Source organism: Lynx rufus, unplaced genomic scaffold (assembly GCF_022079265.1).
Source record: "Lynx rufus isolate CCGP_SWC_20201006 ecotype Redwood Valley unplaced genomic scaffold, mLynRuf1.p SCAF_21, whole genome shotgun sequence".
Lineage (NCBI taxonomy): Eukaryota > Metazoa > Chordata > Mammalia > Carnivora > Felidae > Lynx > Lynx rufus.
In genome coordinates this window covers 17741900-17767986 of record NW_025814836.1, presented here as the reverse complement: position 1 = coordinate 17767986, position 26087 = coordinate 17741900, and the positions used below count along the sequence as shown (strand labels likewise).

Here is a 26087-nt window from a genome sequence, read left to right as displayed (position 1 = left end):
AGCAACTGCCATAAAAACCAAGAGCTTGAAACGTAGGGAGGGCAGGATGAAGCTCCAGGCTTATGGGAATCTACACATGCGTTTGTGTATGTACAGTTGGAAAATATTCACCAAATGTGCTCAGGAATATTTTACAAGTGTGAGTAGTGACTCAGTGCCTTGCAGAGACACGCCGTCTTCCAAACCATAGCTGCCGTTGGAGAAAAGAAACCGCGTTGCACATGTTCTCAAAGCAAGAACTTGTGTAAACTTCATTTTTCATCCGTGTCAAATGCCGTTCCCTGATGTGATGCGTTATCTGGTCAAGGAAGTGACTTGACAAAGCCTCTCGCCCAGGCTCAGAAAGGAAGGCGATGTCCCTGATGTCTCCAGGCTGGATGTCTGGGGAAAGAAAGCATGTTTAAAACTGGTGAGCCTTTGCAGCTGGGAGACGGTGTTTTACTTCCTGTGAATCACATAGGGCCAGCCCGAAAGAGGCCACCTAGCCGTGTGTGTGTGTGTGTGTGTGTGTGTGTAGATGGTGGAAATTGCTATTCACCACACAGAACATGAGCATATTCTTTTAAGAATATCACTCCTGCTGGAGACGATTGAACGAGTAATCCACGAGCTCACTAGGCAGGTCTTTAATTTAAAGTGGGAGGGGGGAGATTCGGTTCTGTAGCTTGCTGCCTGCTGTGGTGTTGCCTTAGAAAGCTCTGGGTGGTGGAAAGCCCCCATTGGCAGAGTGCATACCCCGTGCTGGGCACTCGGAAATGAGTTTTCTCCTTCCCTCTGCATCATAGCCATTTCACAGAGTAGAAGACTGAGGCTCAGCAGAATGAAGTTACTTGTCTCAAGTCTGTATCCCTTAGTAAGGAAGTGATCAGAGTTGAACATAATGTCTGTCCACTGATGGTGTCTGGCCCAAAGCTGAGATTTGGTAGAATAACTGATTTTTATTATGGGATATTTGAAACGCATACAGAAGTAGAAAGGCTAGTTGAGTGGACCTCAGCATGCTCATTGTGGCCTGCCTTGTTTCATCTGTCCCCACCCAGTCTCCCTTCTCCTTGGTTGTATCAGACGTACGGTTTCAGAAATTTTAGATCAGTCATTCTGTATGTAAATACTTAGTGTTTATTTGTGGAAGATGAGGACTCTATAGAAACAGAATTTACAATACTACTGTCATGCTTAAGCTCTGATGATAATTTGTTAATGTTAACACCTATGTACTCAGTGTTTAAATTTCTCAATTGGCTCTTTAAAAAAACACACACACTTTATTAGATCCGAAGAGCTCTATGATTTGCAATCAATTGCCTTGTTTCTTAGGTCCCCTATAATCTATAGGTTCCCTTTAATCTATAGGTTCTCCCCCCCCCCCGCCTGGTTAAATAAGTTGAATCCTCTGCCCTATAGTTTTATACAGGCTGGATGGTGCTTTTTTAGCATGTTCTTCTGTCCCCCACTTGTATTTTTTGTAAATTGGTTGTTAGCTCTAAAGGACTGATCTGATTCATGTTTGATTTTTTTTTCTTTTTCTTTTCTTTTTTTTTTTTTGTAAGAAATACTTCATAGGTGATGATGTGTATTTCTATTAATGACACACATAAGGTCTGCTTTCTCTTTCTGTGTCATTGACAGCCATCGATGGTCAGGTCTCTACATAGTGGGGATGTTCAGATGCTCTCATTCCTTTTTCAAAAAATTCTATTAAGAGGAAGTTCCTTATTTCAACCCTTTTATTATATTTGGGTAGAATTTGATTAAGAAAAGCAGGAAAAGTGGCTATGTGATTACCAAAAACAATGCTATCTATCTATTTATTTATTTATTTATTTATTAGCAGTTTGTTTTGTCCTTAAGGTATATCCCTTTATTTATTTAAAAAAAAAAAATTTTTTTTAACGTTTATTTATTTTTGAGACAGAGAGAGACAGAGCATGAACAGGGAGGGTCAGAGAGAGGGAGGCACAGAATCTGAAACAGGCTCCAGGCTCTGAGCTGTCTGCACAGAGCCCGATGCGGGGCTTGAACTCACAGACCGTGAGATCATGACCTGAGCTGAAGTCGGCCGCTTAACCAACTGAGCCACCCAGGCGCCCCAAGGTCCTTTTAGGGACATATGAATTACTATCTTTAAATATCATTGAAAAAATGGCTTTTGTCTGTGTGGTTTGGACTCAAATTCAGTGAACAATTAAACATGTTCCATTTTGTTTTTGATTTTTATAGATTACTTCTTAAGAGATTATTTTGTTTGATAATTACATAAACTATTTACATGGTGTCAAAGTCACATCTACAGAACAGGAATGTTCTGAGAATTCTGGCTTCCAAACCTATCATTGTTTTTCCCTCCCACACCTCAGACATAGCCATTTTTCTTTCAGTTTTTGGTTTTTCTCTGTTTGAAGAATGTAACCAAATATATTTATATACCAACTTCTCCTTTTTCTTTATAAAATATAACTAATTATATGCATTTTTTTCCCACCTGACTTTTTCACTGAACAGTATATCCTATACAGGAAAATTGCATTATAAAGAGTTAGGATAATGGGCATTGTATAAAGATCTATGGAATCATTGAATTTTTAGAGCTGGTGGTAATGTAGCAAATATTCATGTGGCATTTACTGTGTTCTGTGCACTGTGCATAAATTCATTCAGTAATTCTCATAACAGTAATGCTCTGGGGTATGTATTATTATTGCCACCATTCTATAGATGAGGAAACCAAGGCACGAGGTGGTTGGTTAGGTGACTTGCCCAGAGTCTCAGATCCAGTGAGTGGCTGATCTGGGATTTGGATTCAGGTGTATGCTCTCATATACCACATTATATTGCTTTAGAATTTCTGGAGTTTGATTTTCTGGTTTTTATGAGTTAAGGGAGTTCTGGCCCCTGGGCGGTTAACATTAAATATGTCACTACCGTGTGCCCTGTCCCAAGCTTTATTACTTTTTCAGGTGATCCCCAGCTTGCCGTGCAGCTTCTTGTTGGGTCTGGAATTTGATCTTAACTTACCGTAAAGTTAACCACTTAGCCTGTTTGTTATTTCATGGATGCTCAGACAATGAGACTCATGGGTCAGTTTAAGGACTCTATGACTCTTGACACCTTAAGAGTAGGTTGTGACTATTCCTTTTACCTTGAAGTACCACAGAGGTGATGCTGAAGATGCAGGTGGATGTCTGCGGTGCAGGAAGTCCTGTTACAGGAGAAGGATACCGAACTTGGAGTATCCACTGCTTTTATAGCAAGCAGTAAGCAACCCTATCCTTTGTCCCAGAGGGAAAAGTTCTCTCATTCCTTACAGTTGCTCATTGAGAAATGGTTGGGTTCTGAATCTAGCCCACCTCTGTTAGCTACCGAATGGGCACTGTTTACTTCCACTAGCCTGATGTTAGAAGCCCAATAAGTCTGCTAGATGGGGGGTAAGCCCTCAGCCTTTTCTCTTACCTTGTGTCTTGGCAAACGTAGCTGGATGAATGGGAACATGGACACTCTCAGAGAACTTCGTCTCCCGATATTTCTTTGCACCTTTCTTGTTTGAGAATAAAGAGTCAGGTGGGTCCGCATAGCCCTTCTTTGACAGATTACAAGTGTTTGAAAATATTTGCCAATATTCCCTGACATGTTTATGGTAAGTTTTGTATCTCTCAGACTTTTTTTTTTTTAATGTTTATTTTTGACAGACAGAACATGAGCAGGGGAGGGGCAGAGAGAGAGGGAGACACAGAATCTGAAGCAGGCTCCATGCTCTGAGTTGTCAGCACAGAGCTTGACGCGGGGCTCGAACTCACAGACCGTGAGATCATGACCTGAGCCGAAGTGGGATGCTCAACCGACTGGGCCACCCAGGCGCCCCTGTATCTCTCAGACTTTAACCGTAGCAAAACCAAAATCCAAGTGAGATCTCTTTTGAAGGCCACCCTCAACACATCTTAAGCACTCATCATGTTGCAAACTTGTGGATTTTCTTTACGATGGGTAACATTTTGAAACCAGCTGGAGGGATGAGGTTGACAAGCATCGATTAGTCTCTTGACTACATAATGGCAGGTTTCATTTTGATTTCCTTTTATTTTCTTTTTCCTGGCTGAACTCCTTTCAATGTTGAGTCCAGTTTTTCTTGCCAGTGATTTTTTTTTTTATAATACTGTAAATTACTGCCCTTCCTAAGATGCCGATTATAACTTTACCTTTTCATAGCAACACGTGAGGCTTTGAATGGGAACACTTTCTTGGAGGACAGCCCTCCCTAGCAGTTTGGCATCCTCAGTGACTTTCTTGATTGGGTTTCCTGTGTTAAATAAGAACTGTTAAAGGTCCCGGCCATGTCTGTTTGAGGCAAGAAGTGCTCCTTTAAGTTATGAGAGGAAAGGGCAACATAATAAGCTTCTGTAAACGTGGTCCAGGTGATCCATCGAGGAAAACTGGGAGCTGGGGTCAGAGGGATGGAAGGGGAACAGAAACGGGTCCTAGGTTAGAGGAAAGTCAGGCTAATGAGGGCAAAGGTCATCCTTGCCCCCCAGTTCCCTGCACCTTAAAGTCTAGCCCATCCCTGTTGGCTACAGGATGGGCACTGTTTACTTCCGTTAGCCTGATATTAAAAGTCTAATGTGTCTGCTAGATGGGGGTAAGCCTCAGCCTTTTCTCTCATGAATTTTAACAAAAGGCTCTGGCAGCTTGGAGCCCCCAGAAGGGCATCTTTCTTTTTTTGACAGTTTATTTATTTATTTTGAGAAAGAGACAGAAAGAGTGCGCGGGGAAGGGGCAGAGAGAGAAGAAGAGCGAGACCCAAGCAGGCTCTGCACTGTTAGCACAGAGCCCGACGCGGGGCTCGAACTCACGAACCGTGAGATGCCGACCTGAGCCAAGACCAAGAGTCAGACACCTAACCTTCGGGGCCACCCAGGCACCCCTCCCGGAGGGCATCTTTCGGGTGTTGCCTGTGTATGGAAGAGTGAGACGGCTTGGCACTTCCTTCCTGACGAATTCAGAGGGAAGGCTCCACATGAGCGTGCACTGAGCAGCATACCCGTAGTCCCTCGTAGCACACCCTCGTAGTCCCTCTGACACTTCTCGTTGGACCTCCTATTGGAAGGACTTTATGTTTAAAATCAGCTCCCTGGGATCTTTTCAGGACCTTAAAAACGTTTCAGGGATGGTCCCACAGCAGTTAGCCAGGAGCACAAGAGGGAGCATAGCCCTCATTATTAAAGGGATCACAGGTCCAAATGGAGAGAATAAACCCATGTTACACCGACCGCTGAGCAAGGGATCCCAAGTGCAGGAGTGAGAGTACCCCCAGCTCTTGGACCAGCCCCCACTGCTTACTGAGCTCTGTGACTCCGTGTCCCCCTAGGTACAGTGGCAATAATGATAGCATTTCTCTTATCAGAGATGATGTGATGATTATGGGAGGTGACATGAAAAGGGCCATTGCTAGCACACAGTGAGCGCTCAGCGTGTTACTAAGTAGAGGACAGCGTGTCGGCACAGGCTGGGCCTACTAACCGATGTGGTTTCTGGGTGTAAGTTTCTCTAAACGTGGCCTGGAGCCGTGCTGTCCAGTAGGGCACCTTGCTAGCCACACGTGCTGTTTAAGTGACTTCAAGCCAAACAGAATCAAGAACATCGTTGCTCCATCGCACTGGCCAAATTTCAAGACTCAAGAGCCACGTGCGGCTCTTGGCTACCGTTTTGGAGCGTGTGGGTTACAGAACATTGCTGTCACGCAGGAAGTTCTTTTGGACAGTTCTGTTCGGGAGAGTTTTGCCCCTGAGGGATTCGAGGGCATTATAATGACGGAGTGTTTAACCTTGGCATTTTTTTCCCGGTACCCTCCCCTTTCCGCTTCCTTTCTGCAAATAGAGAAGGGCATATAGTGCAGACACGGCAGTGTGCGTGTTCCAGAGACTGCTGGAGTAACAAAGCCCTTGCAGACGAAGCTGAGGCCGGCCTGCAAGGTGGCTGAGGCCCGCTCAGTGCCTTGCAGCCTCCCAGCACCCCCCCTGCACACCCTCTCGGTTACAAAGGCCACGCTTCCTCCTTTGCTGCTGTCCTGGGGACAATCTCAAGTTCTAATATTCCTTTCTGTTTTCCTCACAGGCACCACGTGTCCTAATTTATGTCCTTAAACTCTGGTCACCGTGATTCTGGGACACTCAAGGCCCTTCGTTGACTTGCTGAGTCGGGGTACTGTCCTAGCTGTGCTCCCAGAATCTGCGAAGAAGGTTAAGTCCATCCTCCAGAGGCCAGAGAGTCAGGGCACCTGCGCCTCCCTTTCCTTTGGGTTTTAGCTCCATGAGAAGAGTGTGAGCTGTATTTTGTAGCTAAATCCTGTCTCCCCAGTGGGCGACGTAGAAAGGAAAGCAGCCACTTGCATTAAAATGTGTTTTGGCCGCGAGCTCTTGGGGGCTCATTAGAGATGGCGTGAATAAGAACTCCTGGGCTCAGCTGTCATCTTTGCACCTACCTGTGGAGCACGGAGCAGGAGGAAGGCACCTTGTGGGTGCCAGGCCCTGTGGGGAGCAAGGTCCAGGAGGTAAAGCTATGACTTCTCGCTGCCCATAGAGCGAGTAGTGTCTCTGGAGAGGCAGCCTGGCGGAAGGGGTTTCTGAACTGTGTTTCAAAGAGGTGGGGAGCGGGGGCGTCAGGGTGGCTCAGTCAGTTAAGCGTCCGACTCTTGGTTTCGGCTCAGGTCATGATCTTATGGTTTCGTGAGTTCGAGCCCCCCCATATCGAGCTCCAAGCTGACAGTGCAGACGGAGCCTGCTTGGGGATTGTCTGTCTGTCTGTCTGTCTCTCTCTCTGCCCCTCCCCTACATACGCTGCCTCTGTCTCTCTCAAAATAAACGAAATGAAAAAAAAAATTTGTAAAGAGGGGAAGAGTGGACTTGCTAAGTTAAGGGAGAAGGGGAGAAGTTCCAGGAAAAGACAAATTCTACAAAGAAGTTTTCATTTGAAACCATGAACGGCTCGTGAGAAAATCACCACCACTTCCGAGCCTCGCATTCTTGGGTGGATTGCTTAAGCTCGGCTTTCACATCTGTAAGATGGGAGGGGTCCCAGTAGCCACCTCACAGGGCTGATCTGAGGACTGATGAGCCGGCACACGTAGGGCATTCAGAGTAAGTGCTCAAGGGACAGTCACTGTCATCATTGCGGTCTTCTTCCTCCTAGTATTTTTATTATTATTAAATGAGAAATAAGGTTTGGAATTGAGTTCGGATGCCAGCTTTGCCACTGATGCTGTGCAGGCCCCTTCAGCTCTCCGAGCCTCAGTTTGTTCATCATTAAAATGGGGAGCATGCCATCCATCTGTGTTAACGGGGCTCCTCGTGAAGCTTACCGTGAGGTTTTTGTCTGTAAGTTCTGGAACGGGGCCGGGAACGTAGATTGTTTCGCCTTCTCCTGGTCTCCAGACAGCTTCCCCGGTAGTCCCTTGCAAACCAGGTGGGGGAAGGGGGAGGGGGTGGAATGAAGTTTGAGGAAAGCGAGTCCGGCAGCTGTGGGGGGGGGGGGGGACGGCTTACGCTCAGGTGCCGCAGTGCCACTGAAATGGAGACGTCACACGCTTTCTGGTTTCTAGAGGTTTGTGCCACAGTTACAAGACGGCCTCTTTTGTGGTTAGAGTAGCTCTTTCTGTGGGCCAGGCTGCTCTAAGTGTTCTACCTGTATTTAACCCTCAAGAAAGCCATAGGTCATGGGGCTACGATTCCCATTCTACAGATAAAGAAGTTGAGGCACAAAATTAGGGACTTGCTCACGGTTACCCCAGCTAGTATGTGGTAGTGTCAGGATTTGAACCCGGGCCCGTGGACCTCAGAATCTGTCTTCACCTCCTTGATTGACAGGGATTTGATAGGGGACTGCAGTATACATTTAGCACTTCTGTGTTACAGACGTGGTACGATTAAGACTCACAGAGGTGTAGACAGGAGGGTTAGTGGAGAAAGAAAGCACAGTCGGGTTACCAGTCGGTTTTTCGCCTCATCCAGAGAATTTGGGTGGGGGAGTACAGGCCCCAAGGTTTTCTAAACTTAGCCCCCCCAGCACACCCCTCCCCACCCTCGGGCTAGACCTTGGCCTGCAGCCCGCCCTCCTGCTGGAGGCTGACTCGGGCACCGTGGAGGGAGAGTGTGGCTGTGCAGCGGGACCCCCGCAGTGCCCAGTTTTGCAGGGCCGGACAGTTTTTCCCGCAGCTCTGCAGAAGGACAGACCTTCCCGTCCACCTGTCGCTCGTAGGCTCTGGTCGGGCCAGCAAGGGCGGCGGACGTTGGCGGCAGCAGCCGGTTGTGGCGCCTCTTGACGCGGCCTTTTGTGGGGCCTGCGTGCCGGTGAGCAGGGGCAGCCAGAGTGGGGGCCGGGCCACCGCTCCTTCCTCAGCCTTCTGGCCCAGAGCGTGTCCTCCGTTACCCCCTTACCTCCATCCCGTTTCCCCGCCCTCCTCACCTCTGCCTACAACCTGTCTCCTGCTGCAAAACCGTCAGCAGCCCCCACAACCCACAGGGTGTTGCCTGGGGCCCGCCTGCTTCTGGGGGTTAGTGATTTCTGAGCCCTCCCCGTGGGCTGGCATCGTGTCAAGCTCCCCCAAGTCTAGGTTTTACACAAGAGGCCTGGGAAGGCTGGCTGAGTAGGGTTGGAGCCAGGCTCAAACCTGGGCTGATCCGCTCCAGGCCTGGTAGCCTCACATGTATACTGAAATAGAGCCACTGAAATAGTAAATTTCAAATTTTTAAAAAAAAATTTTATGTTTATTTTTGAGAGAGAGAGAGAGCACACACATGTGCAAACAGGGGAGAGACACAGAATCCAAAGCAGGTTCAGGGCTCTGAGCTGTCAGCACAGAGCCCAGTGTGGGGCTCGAATGCTCTAACCATGAGATCATGACCTCAGCTGAAGTCGGATGCTTAACCCACTGAGCCACCCAGGCGCCCCTCAGATTGGTATTTAAACAGGGCACTTTCCGCGGTCTGGGGAATTGTAGCAGAGTGATCTTGGAGCATCAGTCTGGGACTCTGTCCCCTCACAAAACAACCCCCGACACACACACACACACACACACACACACACACACACACACACACACTCCCTCCCTCCCTCCCTCCCTCCCTCCCTCCCTCCCACCCTCCTGCGAATACGCCCTGGTGTTCATCAGTGTCCGTGCACCCGTGGACATTGATCACGGCTCAGGGGCTTCTTGGGAACCCGGTAGAGCCTCCTTTGCTCACAGCTCCAGCCATGTGCACCTGAGACAGTAGGTGTTCCCTGCTGAGTGCATCTCCTCTGGAGAGATCTGTGTGGCTACCTACATCCTGACCACTGCCTCCCCACTTTCTCCCTGCTTTTGCCACTTTGTGACAGCCCTAGGGCATTCCTGTGAGTCCTTAAAGACCGTCCCTGGCAGGTGCTATTAAATGTTAATAAGGGATCTAGCCAGGGCTGGGCCCCTTTGACCTCTGGCTCTGGGCTTTGCCACTCTGCCATTTTAGGTGAGTGATTTATTGAGAGGGAGGCAGAGGTGGACAGTGGGAAGGAAATCGCCCTTTTAAATTTATGGCTGGTTTTGCCCATGTTAATGTGTAAGCCTCCAGCTATGCAATTAGAGGTCGTTAGGCAGCTACAATGCGAAATTAATTCTGTGGGGGGGGGGGTGCTGCTTGATTGTGGGTGAAACTGCTCCAGGGTAGGGAGAGAACAAGCTGGTTGCTTTGGCCTGGTGAGGAGAGGTGAGAACATTGTGCTGTTGGGAGAAGGAACTGAGAGCTTACTGGGGTGTGTGTGTGTGTGTGTGTGTGTGTGTGTGTGTGTGTGTGTTTGAATAAGTGAATAGGTGACCAGCTAGGACTGAGCCCAAGGCCCTGAAAGTCCCTGGGACGCATCAGGCGGTGGCTGGATCACACTGTGAGCAGGACCTCTTCCTTCCGGCCTTGGGAAAGGCCAGATCTCAACTTTGATAGTTAAGGCTGGGTGACCTTGGCCAAGTTACATAGCTTCTCTGAGTCTCCCTTTCCTTCTCCATAGAAGGAAGGCATTGGAAATCAGAGAATCTGGAGGTGTGTTTAACCCTCTAAAGGATTTTTTTTTCTCTCCCTTCCTCCTGCAAGGTATGAAGCTTCTAATCTCTGATCGGTTGTATTGTTAACAAGCAAAATTCAGCTCAACTCAGTAAATTTCAAGATCAAATTAGTTTTATTCACTGATTCTTGAATTGGGCAGCGTCCCATCTAGCAAAAAGAAGTACGCTCCAAATAGCTTCGGAAAAGGGAAGGTTTTAAAGGCAGAGAGCGGCAGAAAAAGGAAGTTTGTTAGCAAAGAGTGGATTGTTTCAGACTTAGGTTAATCTACCTGTGGGGGGCAGAATGGGTCTTGGCGGGTTACCTCATTAGTGCTGACCCGGTAACTTCAGGTTGGCTGGTTAAAGGTTACATTCCTGGGAGAGGCTGAAACTACCATGAGATTGGGTAGAAGCGTTGGCTTGCTGACGTGGGGCTTAGCACAAGTGCCTCCATTTTGGGTCTGTTGTTTCATTCATTCATTCATTCATTCATTCATGTTTATTTCTTGAGAGAGACAGAGAGCAAGCGGGTGAGGGGCAGAGAGAGAGGGAGACATAGAATCCAAAGCAGGCTGCCATTCTGTCCCTAGGCCAGTTCTTGCTGGGTTCCAGTGACCTCGATCCCTCCTCTTGCCTCTTTAGGCTGAAGGGTTGGTGATCGTCTGTCAGTGTGACTCATCTTGGGTGCCTTAGTGTCCTTTGATAGGTCCCTCAGCCCTGCCCTTCCATCTGTAAATAGTTCTTCATTAGGTGGTCCCGAGTGGAAACTTTTGAGTGTACTATTTGCTACCCACACATCTTGACTGATATAACCACTTAGCACAACCTCACTGTACCTCAGTTTCCCTCATCTGTCAAATGCCTTCTTAGGGTTGTTGATATATGTTGATATTGTGTAAAGGGCTTAGGAACAGCCACTGGCACGTAGGAAGCCTATGTAAGTGTTTCCTCTTATTTTTATGATTTCCATATTCCTTGTCAAAGTCCCCTCTTAAGACTATATACAGCTGGGGGCGCCTGGGTGGCGCAGTCGGTTAAGCGTCCGACTTCAGCCAGGTCATGATCTCGCGGCCCGTGAGTTCGAGCCCCGCGTCGGGCTCTGGGCTGATGGCTCAGAGCCTGGAGCCTGTTTCCGATTCTGTGTCTCCCTCTCTCTCTGCCCCTCCCCTGTTCATGCTCTGTCTCTCTCTGTCCCCCCAAAAATAAATAAACGTTGAAAAAAAAAATTAAAAAAAAAAAAAAAAGACTATATACAGCTGGCTTCAGCCTCTGGGGCTCTGGCATTAGAGCGTGAGCCCCTCAGGGATTCAGCAGCTCCTCTTTTCGGGGCTGAGAGGCAAGAAGGATGAGGCCAACAAGAGGAAACAGTATCATCAAGGATGCTTTAGATGTGCTGGGCAAGCTGACTCCTCCCCCGGTTTGTGCCGGCCCCTCCCCCCGTACCAGTGTAGCAAAGTGGCCAGCAGCTGTGAGGTCAAGTTCCGAGTGGTTTCGGCTTCTGTGCCTCACTTGGCCGATGATCTGTCACGGGTCCTGCCTGTTCCCCTTGGAGCCTGGTCTCTGTGCTTAGCTGTTGGCAAGCAGCCGGTAGAGATAGGACACAGTGAATCCCAGAGGGTTTGGATCTCTGATCTGGAGGATTTGGTGATCTTCCCCTTTTACTCAGACGTGCCTTTCAGGAGGAAACCTGTCTTGAGATCTGAATGCCTGAGTTACTCGTGAAGGAATGTGGGAGTGGAGGACGCTGTCCTGCCAAGCAGAACTGATGATGGTCGTCCTGAGGAGGAGAGGGGGAACAAACACATGCACACTCGTGTGTGCATGCACACACACACAGGCATACACTCACATGCACACACACGCACACACAGGCATGCACTCCCATGCACACACAGGCATACATGCACCTGCACCATGCACACACAGGCATATACACACATGCACACGCATGCACCCATGCACACCCATGCATGTACAGGTGCACACAGGCATACACATACCTACACGCACATGCATGCATGCATGCACAGGCACACACATGTACACACATGCACAGGCACACCCACACGCACACACACAGGCATATGCACACATGCACACATGCACACACATGTACGCCCAGGCACACGCAGGCATACATGCACATGCACACAGAGGCACACACACAACCACATGCACGCACAGGCATACACACGTACACACACATGCACGCACAGACACATGCAGATACACACTCATGTTCATGCACACACGCACACATACAGTCTTCAGGTGCAGCAGAAGCATTACACTCCCCCAAAACTTCCTAGAGTGTGCACTAAGATCCCACTCTCACATCTAGATTTTTTTTTAACGTTTATTTATTTTTGAGACAGAGAGACAGAGTATGAATGGGGGAGGGTCCAAGAGAGAGGGAGACACAGAATCTGAAACAGGCTCCAGGCTCTGAGCTGTCAGCACAGAGCCTGATGCGGAGCTCGAACCCACCGACTGTGAGATCATGACCTGAGCTGAAGTCGGACGCTCAACCGACTGAGCCACTCAGACGCCCAAAGATTTTAATCTTCCTCCAGTATTTCCTATTAAAGTGCATAACTCAGGCCCTAATAGAATTATGTTTGGACAGTTTATATTCTGAGCTGTGGACACTGTGGACTGTGGGTTTAATTTATTCATTCAGCAGTATTTATTAAGTATCTTCTTTGTGGCTGGCACCAGGCTGGGTCCTGGGAATTTGGTAATAGATAAGAGACCAGGGCCCTGCCTCATGCAGTTGACATTCTGATAGAGAGCCAAGAATGAATGAATGAATGAATGAATGAATAGATAAGAGACCAGGGCCCTGCCTCATGCAGTTGACATTCTAGTAGAGAAGAGAGCCAAGGATGAATGAATGAATGCATGCATGCATGCATGCATAAGTAAGTAAGAAAACAAACACCATAATTACGTGATGTAGTGCATGCTGGGAAAGGAGCACTGCAGACACAGGGAGAAGCATGTGCAAAGGCCCTGAGGCAGAAGATAGTGACTGTATAGGAGGAATCACAATAAAAGCCATGGGGCAGAGTGAGCAGGAGGGAGACGGAGGGCTGGGGCTGAGAGTTGGCTTTGCTGGTCCTGCAGGGCCCTGCCGGTCACAGGAGGGCTTTGGTGTGTTTCTGTCCCCATGAGAGGAACCATTTTCGGGGTTTTAGGTAGGAGTTATTTGATGCTCTGATGCTTCTCTGCTGTGCAAATGGGTGAGTAGGCTGTTGCCACAGTTTGGGTGAAGGTGATAGAGGCCTCAACTGAGTGGGGGAAGCGACTGCTAGAAGCTGATAGGAGTTCCTGATGAGTTGGGGGGGGGAGGGAAGGGCTTAGAGGGAGAAAGGGAAAAATCCAGGGTAACTTCTAGAGTCTGGCTTTCTCAGATGCTGACTCTTTCCCCTCTTGGCTTGGTTAAGAATGATCTAACATGTTCTCTGAACAGATGCGCGTCACCTGGTGATAGCAAGGGAACAGCATAAAGCAGTGCTGGCGTGAGTGCACGATCACGGATCCAGTGCGGAGCAAGGCCCCGGCTCACCTTGGGTCCTCGGGTCCGCGAGGGCGGTTTCTCATCATCTGAGGGCTGAGAAGATTTAAAGATCGTTAGTTCAGCTTCTCTGTGGAGTTGAGTAACTTGTCTGGTGTCCACACAGCCGGTCGGTGGGGGGAGCCAGGCTGCAGTTTGGCAGTGCCATAGGACCGTGGGCCATGCTCAAGGCCTCAGCGGACAGAAACGCCTTTTGGAATTCGTGGCAGATGGGAGGAACTTGGGAGTCCTTGGTGCAGGGTGACTCACTCAAGCGTGTTCATCTCCACCAATGTCTGAGGGAAAGGAGGAGTCTTAAGATGTGTTTAGACATGGACACTTTGAGGCACGATTTGCCCTCCGTGGAGGCAAGAGTAAGGCCTGGTCTCAGAGTCGACACTTTCCCCTCTGTTGTCTTCCTCTGGTGAGGAGGCTTCCCTTAAAAGCATAGAAAGAGTCTCTTAGAAAATACAGTTAACCCTTGAATAACTCAGGGGTTAGGGGCACTGACGCCCCGTGAAGTTGAAGATTCACTGTAATTTTTGACTCCATAACTTAATAGCCTACTGTTGGTCAGAAGCCTTACCAATAATATTGACAGTCCATTAACACATATTTCGTACGTTACACGCATCATACACTGTATTCTCATAATCAAGTAAGCGTGAGAAAAGAAGATGTTATTAAGATCATAAGGACGAGGAAATACACTTGCATCACTAGACCGTATTGGTTGAAAAAAATCTGCACGTTAAGTGGACCCACATGGTTCTAACTGGTGTTCAAGGGGTCAGCTTCCCTGGGAAGTGTGTTAGAGAAAGAGAAATCCTATAAGGTCCTTTTAAAAGAAAGGCTGGAAAGACAGAGAGTAGCCTGTATTTATGCAGACAGAGGAGGGTCACACGTGTTTGGGACCCCAAGTTCCTTTGCCCCAAGAGGACATTTCAGATGGTCCTGACATGAAAAAGCAAAGGTGTGAACTTAACATTCATACCAAGAACAGAGCAGACCTCCTGTAGGTCCAGTCAATTATGATATTTGAAAATGATGGGATGTTTTACAATTATTAAATGTAACAGGAGGTGCCTGGGTGGCTCAGTTGGTTAAGCATCCGACTCTTGGTTTTGGCTCAGGTCATGATCTTGGTCATGAGATCAAACTTTGGGTTCTCTATTGAATGTGGAGCCTGCTTGGGATTCTCCCTCTCCTCTCTCTCTGCCCCTCCCCTGCTGTGTGCATTCATCCTCTCTCCCTCCCCCTCCACCTCCTTCTCTCAAAACAAATAAGTAAACATTAAAAAGATAACGGTTGGTGGAAAAATATTTTGTTACTTTGGCATGAGTAGGGTAGAGAACCGAGGGGAAACAAACGGATTCCACAACTGTAGTACAGTTTGGGTGTTCACTGCACTTAAGGACTTGAAAGAATTCTGTTTCTTCCTCAAAATGTTTCTCCTCTGATTTTGTAATGTATTAAAAAAAATGCAACCAGAACTCATTTTCCCAGTTTAGTTGTAATGTTTCAAGGCCGAGGAGAGAGAGCAGGTGACCTGAGTTAGCAAGATCCCCCCCGGAAGGAGGACACGGGCCATGAAGCCAGTGGAAAGTGGCAGTGAGGTGAGGACCACCGACCGGGGACTTGGAGCGCTCTTCATACCCCCAGCGTGGCACCACGTAAAGCAATACAAAGCAAGCTTGCAGTTTGGGCCCTGAGTGACGGGGTGACCACAGGATGGGTGTGGCCGTGGGACTGTGTGCCTTGGCTCTATGGTCTTGTGCATTTCCTACTTGGACCTACTTGTCCCATGGAGGGCAGAGTGACACAGGAGGGCACAGGAAGCATGGTCTGAAATAACCCTGCTGCCCCCTTCCAGGACTCCCCGCTGGTGCACCTGTAAAGATAGGACCCCTCCTGGCCGAGCCTGGCCTTGGCCGAGTGCCCTGTGGCAAGTGGTCATGCTGCCTCACGAGGGAAGAGCATCTTGTCTCCACCCTGGAAATCCACTTTGGGCACAAGCCCTTCTGGGAAGCATTGAGAGTTCTCGGGCCTGGCCTTTCCTGAAAAGGTCACGGGCCCTCCGTCCGGGTGGCACTGGCAGATTTAGCCCGGGCTTCTTGCTAAGGGGGCGCCCTGTTGCCTGGACATCCGCCCTCCGCTTCCCTTTCTTCTCTGCTCCCGGGGTTTTTGTGGGAACCCTTGTGGGCCCTCTCAAGCACTCAGACAACGACACGTGGAGCCTGGTTATCGTGGGCAGGAAATGGGCTCCATTAAGTGTCCTTTATCCTCTGCACCAGAGGCCAGCAGACCTCCAGCCTTTAGTAATTCTGGGGTCCATTTAACCCGCTTTGGTGTTGATCAGAAACGTGAGTTCGTTCAGCTCTGGATTCGGGTTTCCCTTGGAGCGATCGTGGCTGAACCACGGAGATGCTGCACACGGGACCGGAGCCCCTTTCTCCGTTTGCCTGGGTCCCACCCGACCTGCTTTTCTTGGGTGTGCCCCTTGCTGGCCACGGTAGGCAGGTGACTTCGGAACCCGGGGCCCTGAGTGCTGCTCCCGTTTGCACCCAGACGGGCACCTTTGGAACTTTCCAGTTCCGTGTGAGGGTGGTTTATCCTCCCTGCTAGATGTTTCAGTCGGGCCGTGGGAGCAGAGGCAGAATAGAGATGGCAGATCTACTCCGAGGAGAGAGAGTGCTCCTACATTCCATGCTCGGCTCTCCGAGCCCTGATACCAGCTTGAGCCAGCAGGTGGGTGTGAGGCCAGGCCTGCCCGTGGTTTCTGTGCCCTCCTCTGGGAAGCTTGCTCTGCTCCTGCCTGTGGCGGTCCTCACCAGCTGTCTACCGTGGACCCAAATGTGACCCTGTGTCCTGTTCGCAAGAGGTGTTGTTAGCATGCAGGGTTTTGAGAGCACGAGCTTAGTCAAGTTTAGAGAAGAGGCCCAGTGTGTGATGTGAGCCGCACACCCTGTTTCTGCAAGTGCTGTCACGCGTGGCCTTACGGGGGTGGGGACAGCTGGAGTCACAGGTTACGAGTGTGCAGATTTCCCCGTGCAAACCTCCGCCTTCTCCCAAGGGAGTGCTCAGCAGAAGGGCAGACCAGGCTGTGTAGGGAACATGCATCCTTGTACTTTTGGGTAGTTGCTGATGAGACAGGGAGTTTGTCCCCAAGATTGAAAAGCTTTCCAGACAGCGTGGGGAATTGTGGCAGGGCTGTCCCCTGTGGGCCACCCCGGTGTCCTGTGCTCACAGACCTTGGGGCTGGGTTTTCCAAGAACAGAAGGATGCCACAGAGTAGGAGAGGCCTAGCAGAGGAAATGCACACTTAGCCCGGGCACGTCTGTAAGGTTGAAGGTCAGAGTCAGACTCCTGGGGGTTCTGTATCCCGACCAATGCCTCCGAAGATCTCCCGGGTTTCAGAGACCCAGGAGACCGCGCATCCTCCTTTCCTGTGATAACTTAGGAACCCATCATCTATAAAGGAATCAATACTGTAGGAAGGCCTTTTTTGGCCTCCTGCTTGCATCATCCTTTGTGGGGGTGACTCCCTTCACCCCTGGCGTCAGCTCCCCACTTGACATTCTGAACATCTTTTTTTTTTTTTAATTTTTTTTTCCAACGTTTATTTATTTTTGGGACAGAGAGAGACAGAGCATGAACGGGGGAGGGGCAGAGAGAGAGGGAGACACAGAATCAGAAACAGGCTCCAGGCTCTGAGCCATCAGCCCAGAGCCCGACGCGGGGCTCGAACTCACGGACCGCAAGATCATGACCTGGCTGAAGTCGGACGCTTAACCGACTGCGCCACCCAGGCGCCCCGACATTCTGAACATCTTTACGCGGGTCTACGACGCCCTCCTCGACTGCTTACCCTCTGGCCATGTGTGTCTGGGTGTGGACGGTTAGTGCCAGAGAAAGGGGTGTGAAAACTATCAATAAAAGGCTGGGCAGGGGTGGGGGGGGGGGACAGGTGCTTCTGTACATGGGTGACTCTGATACACAGATAAACTCAGGAGGAGGACGGGGCTGTGGAGGAGGATGCGGACACCAGGAGGCCCGGGTTCGCGCTCAGTTCTGCCATTTCCTGCCTTTGGGTCCTGGTGACGCTCTCCTCCCCAGTAGGCGGGGGTAAGAGTGGTGCCCACCTCCACTGGTGGTGCCCATACCTCCGAGGGTGGTATGAGGAATGAGAGACCAACTTGATGAGAAGTTAAGCGAGTCACGGCAGTGCCTGGTGGCTGCGAGTCCCCATCAGAGATGCTTGCTGCCATTGTAGACGTCACACCCACTGGAGTCTGTACCAGAGAGAGAGAGAGAGAGACGCCATGTCGTAGGAGTGGAGAGCAGGGAAAATCCACTCTGACTGGAGGGCTTTTAGGAGAATGGGAAATTGTAGCAGGCACAGAGGTGGCAGCTGGCACGCCCTGCCTGCAGGTGCAGGGCCTGTGTGCTCAGGTAACACGGGGCCACTTCTGTGGCCAGAATCTAGGGTGTGTGTGTAGAGAGAGGCGGGGGCAACGGGAAGCTGGGGAAACAGCAGCCTAAGGAGCGGAGGGGGGAGCCTGGCCCAGGTGGCAGAAGAGAGTCAGATGTGTTCCAGGGAGAGTCCGGCCCTGGCACTGGCTCTTGGTCCTGAGCTTTGACCGAGCAGGCTCTCTGATTCCTGACTGTGGCATTGGGTGCAGGACAGGGCAGATGAACCGCGGCAGGGGAACCTCGCGCGTCAGCTGACCGGATGCGCGCACGTGCGTGTTCCCCTAGCGTTTGGCCGTGAGCTTCGTCATCTGGTCCGGTTCTTCTGAGCCCACGGAGGTTCCCAGCCCTTACCTTGTCTCTCGTGGATTTCCCATGTACCACAGCTTCCCACCGTTTCTCCTTCCGGAACAAATTTAAATCTTGCCCACCTTCGTTTCTTTCCTGGATCTCATGGCTGATACTCCTGCTTTCGGGGGTTAGGGCTGCTGACCGTGTGGTGCGGTGTGTTGGGCGATGCTGAATTTTATGGTATGTGGGACGCTGATTCTGCCTTTAGTAATCTGATGACAAAGATGTCTTGGGAAATACAGCCAGGGAGCCACCCTCTGTGACTCCACCAACAGGTAGCTGATATTCTGATATTTCTCTGGCTTTCGCTCCGTTTGACAGGGGAGCTTAAGCTATTGTGCATATTTTCACGCTAAAGTTCCCCTGGGGGCCATGTGGCTTTGAGGGATTTGCTGAACCTCACTGCCTTTATTCACACCCTTAAATATACAGCATTTGATTGAGATTATAATTTACATACCATAAAATTCACCCTTTTAACATGTAGAATCCTGTGGGTTTTAGTGTATTCACAAGGCTATGCAACCTTCACCATGATCTCATTCCAGAATCATCCCCCAAAGAAATCCCCTTAGTAATCACCTTTCATCCTGGGCTCCTGGCAACCACTCATCGACTTTCTGTCTCTCTAGATTTAACTATTCTGGACATCTCCTATTAATGGAATCATATAATCTGTGGCCTTTTGTGTCTGGCTTCTTTCGCTTAGCGTGATGTTTTCACCGTTCATCCACATTATAACACGCATGAGAACTTCGCTCCTTTTAGTAGCCCGATAATATTCCATGGTAGGGATATACCAGATTCGATACATTCATTCATCAGTCAGAAGACATTTGGGTTGTTTTACTCTCTGGCTTCGTGAGTAACGCAGCTCTGAACATTCACGTGTAGTTTTCCATGCAGACTTATGTTTTGACCTCTCTTGGGTATATACCCAGGCAAGAAACTGCTGGGTCCTATGGTAACTGTGTTTAACATTTTGGGCAACTGTCAAACTGCCTTCCAGAGTGACCGCTCCATTTACGTTTCCATCAGTCACATAGGAGGGTTCCGGTTTCTTACAACCCTGCCAACGGTCATTATTATCTGTCTCTTTCACTGGAGCCATGCTTGTGGATGTGAAGGGTTTTGATGTGCGTTTCCCCGATGGCAGATGATGTCGAACATCATTTCATGTGCTTATTGGCCATTCGTACATACTCTTTGGAGAACTGTCTGTTCAAGTTGTTTGTGCCTGTTTTTAAATTGAGTTAAGAGTCTTTGAACTGTTGAGTCGTAAGGGCTCTTTATATTTTCTGGAGACTAGGCCCTTATCAGATGTATAATTTGGAAGCGTTTTCTTCCGTTCTGTGGTTAAGTTTACGTGTGATCAAGTGCGTTTCACCAGAATGTTGAGCCCGCTGGTAGCCACAGAGCTGGTGCTCAGAGGCTTTACTGGGGGACAGTGACCTCTTGTATCACCAGCACCTACCAAGCACCAGTGCTTTCGAGTAAACAAATGGTTTTCCTTTGTCACTTTCCAAGGGTAAAAAGGGGAGGATCTGGGTAAAGTAAGGGGAAGTGGATAATAAATCCCCGAGCGGAACCCCAGAGGCGAGCATCACGGAAGTGCACACTGAGGCATCTTGGACCTGGATCTGCTTACAAAATCAATGAAGGGAAAGAGAGCACAGAGCTGGGCTCGCACCTGTGCTTCAGATGCAGTAAATATACTTTTCCGGAATCAATAGGGCGGCTCTGCAGTGGCCTGTGAACGTGGTGTAATTATCGTGCCCCAAATCACAGTTGTCACCTATTGATTTCCCTCCTCTCGGCAAGTACTGGCACATTTCCTCCTGCCCCCCCACGCCACGCCACTCCGGCTCCAAAATCTGATTCTCATCGACCACCCCCTTCTCCCCAGCTGCCTGGCCCAGGAGGGGAAGAGGGGGTGAAATCCAGGGAGGGAGGTGCCAACCCCATCGTTATCGTGTCCTTGGTCAGGGAAGAGGCAGCTGGGAGGGTCTCGGATTTAGGGACAGGGTGGACCAGTCCCACTCTGAGAAGTGGGATTGAAGAATCCTAAGAAAGGCCTCAGTGGAGGCTGCTGCCTTGGGAAATCATCTGGACGGAGGAGGATTTCTTGTTCTGCAGACACGACCAGGGACAGAGGCTTCTGCAGTCCAGGAAAGCGGTCCCGGGTCATTCCTGTAGACGAAGACGTCTATTTATAAAGTGGCTAATGTCAGAGAGTGTAAGTCACGGACTCCTTCACTCACTCCCGCCTTCTTTCGTCCGTGGAAGAAAGACATGGTGAGCTCGTGGTGAGCCCTAGGGCAGGCCTGTGGGAGGGCCGCAGAGCTGGAACAGGGCCTGGAGGCAGAGGTGTGTAGAGAGGAACGGGACAGGGTGCAAGGGCGGGGGTCAGGTCTAGGAAGGCTCCCCCTCACGCCCCACTGGGAGGTGTGGAGCCCTTGGGGAGCAACAGGTGTTTATCAGATAGACTGGGCGGGTCCCACCCCTGAAACCGCAGGGTGTGGATGGGAACTTCAGGGAGTCTGCTGTGACAGTGGCTGAGGGCTGTCCCCAGGAATAGGGAGGGGAGAGTGAGATCGGCGGTGTTCCGCTCTCCTTTGTGGGGGCTCAGGGGTGGGGAAGTGGCTAGAGATTTGCCCAGGAAGCTGCCTGCGGGTCTGGTCTCAGGGTGGGGTGGCAGCCCCCCACCCACACTGCGAGATGGGTCCTTCTGAGCGCTTGTCCTGCCCTTCGTCCCCGGAACACCCCACCCCATCTCTCTCTGTGCGTCTTTGCAACTAAGCTTCCTTGGTGGTGGGGGGTGGACTGGATGGCGTAGAACAGTGAGGGGTTCTCAGACTTTTTGTTCTCAGGACTCCTAACACCCCACAAATCACTGAGGAGCATCCCAGTGATCTCGTGTTTCCAAGGCTTGTGTCTGTGGGTATTTAATTAGAAATTAAAACTGAGAACACACAGGTGCATGTTGCATTAGCCATTAGTGACGGCTAGAAACCCCCGCTGCACGCTTGTGGGTGAAACGAGAGTGAAAAAGGCAAAGAAGGTCTTCGTGCTGTTTACGTGAACAGTTTTGACCTCATGGAGCCCCCGGAAGGGTGGATTCCTTTGGATCAGAAGCTTTATTTGCACACTCGGCATAAACCATCGGCCGACCGGGTGGGCAGGTCTTGAGTGCTGTCTTGGGGCCAGGCGCTGTGTTGGGGAGGGAGGGATACCACGCTGAGCGAGTAACTCCTGCCCTCCGCTGTTCCAGGGGGCCGAATTCATTCAAGACTTACAGAAGCTAGTATTTATATTGTGACTGTGATAAGGCTAGGAAGGGGGGTTCTAGGGGCTGAGCCCAATCGGGGGCCCCCATGCTTCCTGGGAGAAGTGAATCTAAGCTTCCAGCTCACGAGGAAGTGGAAGGTGGCCAGATGAGGAGAGTGGCACTGTGTGGTTTTATCAGGACAGAGGCCTGTGTGGCGGGAGTGCAGTGCGTGGGGGGTACAGAGGCCACGGTGGCAGGGAGAGGGATCTGCCCGCAGAGCACCCTCTGCCCTGCCCTTCCCCACCCTTCCCTGCTTTATCCTTCCCCCTCCTTTCCTCCCCCTCCCCCTCCTTTCCTCCCCCTCCCTCTCCTTTCCTCCCCCTCCCCCTCCTTTCCCCCTCCTTTCCCCCTCCTTTCCCCCTCCTTTCCCCCTCCTTTCCCCCTCCTTTCCCCCTCCTTTCCCCCTCCTTTCCCCCTCCTTTCCCCCTCCTTTCCTCCTCCTCCTCCCCTTCCTTTCCCCCTCCTTTCCTCCTCCTCCCCCTCCTTTCCTCCTCCTCCCCCTCCTTTCCTCCTCCTCCCCCTCCTTTCCTCCTTCCCCTCTTCCTCCTTCCCCTCTTCCTCCTTCTCCCCTTCCTTTCCCCCTCCTTTCCTCCTCCTCCCCCTCCTTTCCCCCTCCTCCCCCTCCTTTCCCCCTCCTCGCCCCGCCCCGATCTTGGTAGAAGTCCACCCACAGCCTGGACACTACACTCTGAACCAGCCTTCATGGGGCCCTGCAGGTGTCCCTCACTGTCCACGGCCAGTGCAGGGCTGAGCATCGTCACGCCTCCCAGCTCCTGACCAGCCCTTCCGTGTCTGTGTCTTGAGCTGCATTCTTCCATCTGCCTGTGCTCCCTGGTCAGGTCTTCCTTGTCTCCCCCCACCTCCCCCACCGCCGACCCCAGCCGTGCCTCAGTTGCCTACTCCACTTGTGGTCCCTACTGTATCTTTCATAAAAATCCCAGCTGCTCGTATTCTCCTCCTGTGAGCCGCTGCTCCAAGCGCTGTACAAACATGTCCCCGTTCAGTCTTCACCACAACCCTGTGGAACAGGTCTCCTCTCTCCATCTTTCAGATGAGGACACTGAGGCCCGGAGAGGTTAAGCCCGTTGCACAAGGCCACGTAGCACCGGAGCAGTAGGACTTGGATTCGAACCCACGCAGTCTGGCTCCGGTCTGTACTGTTAACCAGTGCGCTGGCTGCTTTTCATTCTGTGTTTTCTTCCCAGCTCTGGAACCACGTGGTTGTATCTCAGGTCTGGCATATGAGAGGAGCTCATCAGAGGTTTGATAAATGAAGTTGCTCTCCGTATTCTGCTTGCCTGGGTGTCCAGCTCTGTGCCTCGGCCGCTGCTAACACATGGACTGCTGGGTAGCGCAAAGAGCAGATGAGCGCCACTGTGCCCCTGTTTGGAAGCTGTCGTTTTCAGGGCAGAGGCGCAAGTTCAAGATGGCTTGACAGATAGGTTCTAAGACCATCCCAGTCACTGGTGAATGTGCTCCTGAAATGACTTTGTGCGCTGTAAAGTCCCTTGCCAACAGGAGGTATTGTTTTCGCTGTGACCAAAAGCAAAAGTCTCTTGGGGTGTGTGCTTTCCAAGTCCTGGGCCAGGGCTCTTGGTTCAAAGCAAGGTCGAGAGGAGGAGAAAATGAGTGATTCCCAAGGCAGGGGGTGAGAAGGCCCATCCCAGGAGTGCACCTTGGGGTCAGCGACCAGCTTTTGGGGAATGAAAATGAGCTAGAGTCTGCCTATTGTCATTCCTTATCTGTGACTTCCTGCTGGGGGCCTGCTGGTTTCTGAGCAGCACAGAAGTCTGGTGGCCTCTCTGCAGGGGGTCTGAGATCCAGAACCTACCCATAGGTCAGTGAGCAAAGGATTGGGAGGGGCGTGGTGCAGCATGGGCCTGGGCGTTGGGGATGAAAATTGGCTGTTGGTTGCTATCCCTTTTCCCCACATCTGGGCAGCCCCAGTTGCCTTAGTTCTGTGGGTTTCTCCTTCCGGCTCTGCAGATCTGCTGGCGTATTTGTTTGCAAGTGGAGTAGGCGGAATTTTTCAAAAGAAAGCAGTTTGCAAAGATGAAAATAAAACAACTTGGGATAAATGGTTCATCTGGCAGTGGGAAATCGCCCCTGGCATTGGGAGATCTTTAACCTTGTCTGAACATGCAGTTTGGCTCCTGCCTCATCGTAGAGAAACTTGCTGTCTCCCTGCTGAGGCTAGACCCTGGGGAGAAAGAGCCTAAGAGCCAACCTGGCACCATTTGGGAACTTGATAGGTTAGATGCGTATCTTTCCTGCCCAGTGTCTTCTGTGGCCCTCCTGTGCGAGACCTTCTGTCCCCAGGACCTATTGCTGTGGTTTTTCACTGGCCTGCTGTTTTCGGCCCCAGCACGCTTTCATTCTCTGCTGCAGAGTGCAGTCCTCAGTGCGGTCTCCCACAAACACACAGTGCTCATCTGCGACACCTGTGAGCAAGGCCTTGGGGGAAGTTTGCCTTACCGTGGGCCGTGTGGTTCCGTGTGATCAGGGCCTCTCTGCTTTTCTGACCTCATTTCCTGCTTTGTCTTCTCAGCAGCGGCCACACTGGCCTCTTGGCTCTTCCTTACACATATACCAAGCTTATTCCTACCCCAGGGCCTTTGCATTCGCTGTTTCCTCTACTGGGCTCACTCCACAAATCCTTGGGGCTCTCCCTCTTTGGATTCAGGGTTCTGCTCAGATACCATCCGAGAAGCCCTCCCTCTTGGCCTTATTGAAAGAAGCGAGTGCCCCTGCTCTCTCTCTCTCACCCTCGGATCCCCTGGCACTTATTCTCAGCTTTATTTTTCTCCATAGAAATTGGTCCCACTGGCCACAGTACATAGTTATTGATGTATTTAGTTTCTGTCCTGCGACACCAAAATGTAAGTTCCACAGAGACCAGGACTTTGTTTCATTCCCTCTTGTATTCCCAGTGTGGAGTAGGGCAATGTTGGCACAGAACAGGTGCTTACCAAGGTTTGTGGTGCCAATGGTAGTGACTGAGCCTCTCGTGAGTCCAGATCACTATGCTTATCCAGCTTTCTTTCTTTCTTTTTTTTTTTTTTTAATGTTTATTTTAGAGAGAGGCAGACCATGAACGGGGGAGGGGCAGAGAGAGAGAAGCAGGCTCCAGGCTCCAAGCTGTCAGCACAGAGCCCAACGCGGGGCTCGAACTCACAAGCCGTGAGATCGTGACCTGAGCCCAAGTCGGGTGCTTAACCGACTGAGCCACCCGGCGCCCTTGGAGATGCCTTTTTTGAGAGGTGTTCGCCCCTTGAGCCACATCCCATACCCCGCAGTAGCTCTTAAACACATTCCTTTCAAATGATCATATTCTTAGCGATTTTATTCATTCCAGCAGCCATTCTTTTGTGATAGGACTGATTTCTCATTACTTGCTCACTTATTTACATGACCAGCTGGTTATCTGTTTGATTTTGCCACCCGTGTGACCCTTGGTGGCTCGTAGCAGTCATCTTGACGTCTCTCCGAGGCCGAGCTCTGCCCGGCCACGTGGCTTCAGTACAGTCCATCCTCAGAACTCAGTGCATGAGCCTCCTCCCTCCAGCGGCCCTTTGCTGCATGAAATTTGCCACTCCGCTTCAAGAACCCTTGACTTGACAAAGCAGACTTGTCTGAAAATGTGGTCTTTTGAGTTTTTCCGTTCATTTCCTTTCGAGTCAATTTCTTTATCTCCTAATTGCATTACCGGCGACCCCAGTAGAATTACAGAAAAGCACTTCCAGAAGATTCATTAAGACTCGGCTGCCGGCAAGGGGGTGATAACAAAGGAGGGATGTGGACCGCTGTGGCAAGTGCCAGTGTTTGAACCTCTCAGTCTTGCTCTTCTTCCGGGAAGTCCTGGATTCTTCTCTGAAGGGCATCTCTGGCCGTGGTGGATTGATTCTCTCAAAGGGGGAGGATGGTGATGCAAGAGAGTGGCTCTCTGGGGGGAAAGGAAGGCAGATGTCACCAGCTTGTGTCCAGCATGAAGGTTTGTTGAGACATTTCAGTCCAAAGTGTGGGATTCCAGAGACCAGTCGTGTCTCGTGTTTTTAGAGCCCTTTGCTGTGCATTTTCCTGTACGTGATGCTATGCATCGGACCTCATGGCCTTTGCACCTGCTGTTCCTCGTTACTCCGGCCTCTCCTCATCTGTCACCACATCAGAAAGGCCGTCCCTCAACACCCATCTCCCACTGACCCCCCACCTTCACCCTTGGGCCCCTTACTTGACTTTCCTTTTCTTCCTAGTATTTACCTCCGCTGGACAAAGGTGTTATTACTGCCATCATGTGGGGAAAGAAAGTCCTTTGTGCTTGAGGTGAT

At 50.6% G+C, this 26087-nt stretch overlaps 1 protein-coding gene across 3 annotated transcripts in view; it reads left to right on the top strand.

The window, feature by feature from the left end:
• Positions 1-26087, top strand: part of SLCO3A1 (solute carrier organic anion transporter family member 3A1) — a 313999-nt gene that overhangs the window by 81093 nt on the left and 206819 nt on the right. The window lies entirely within an intron of this gene.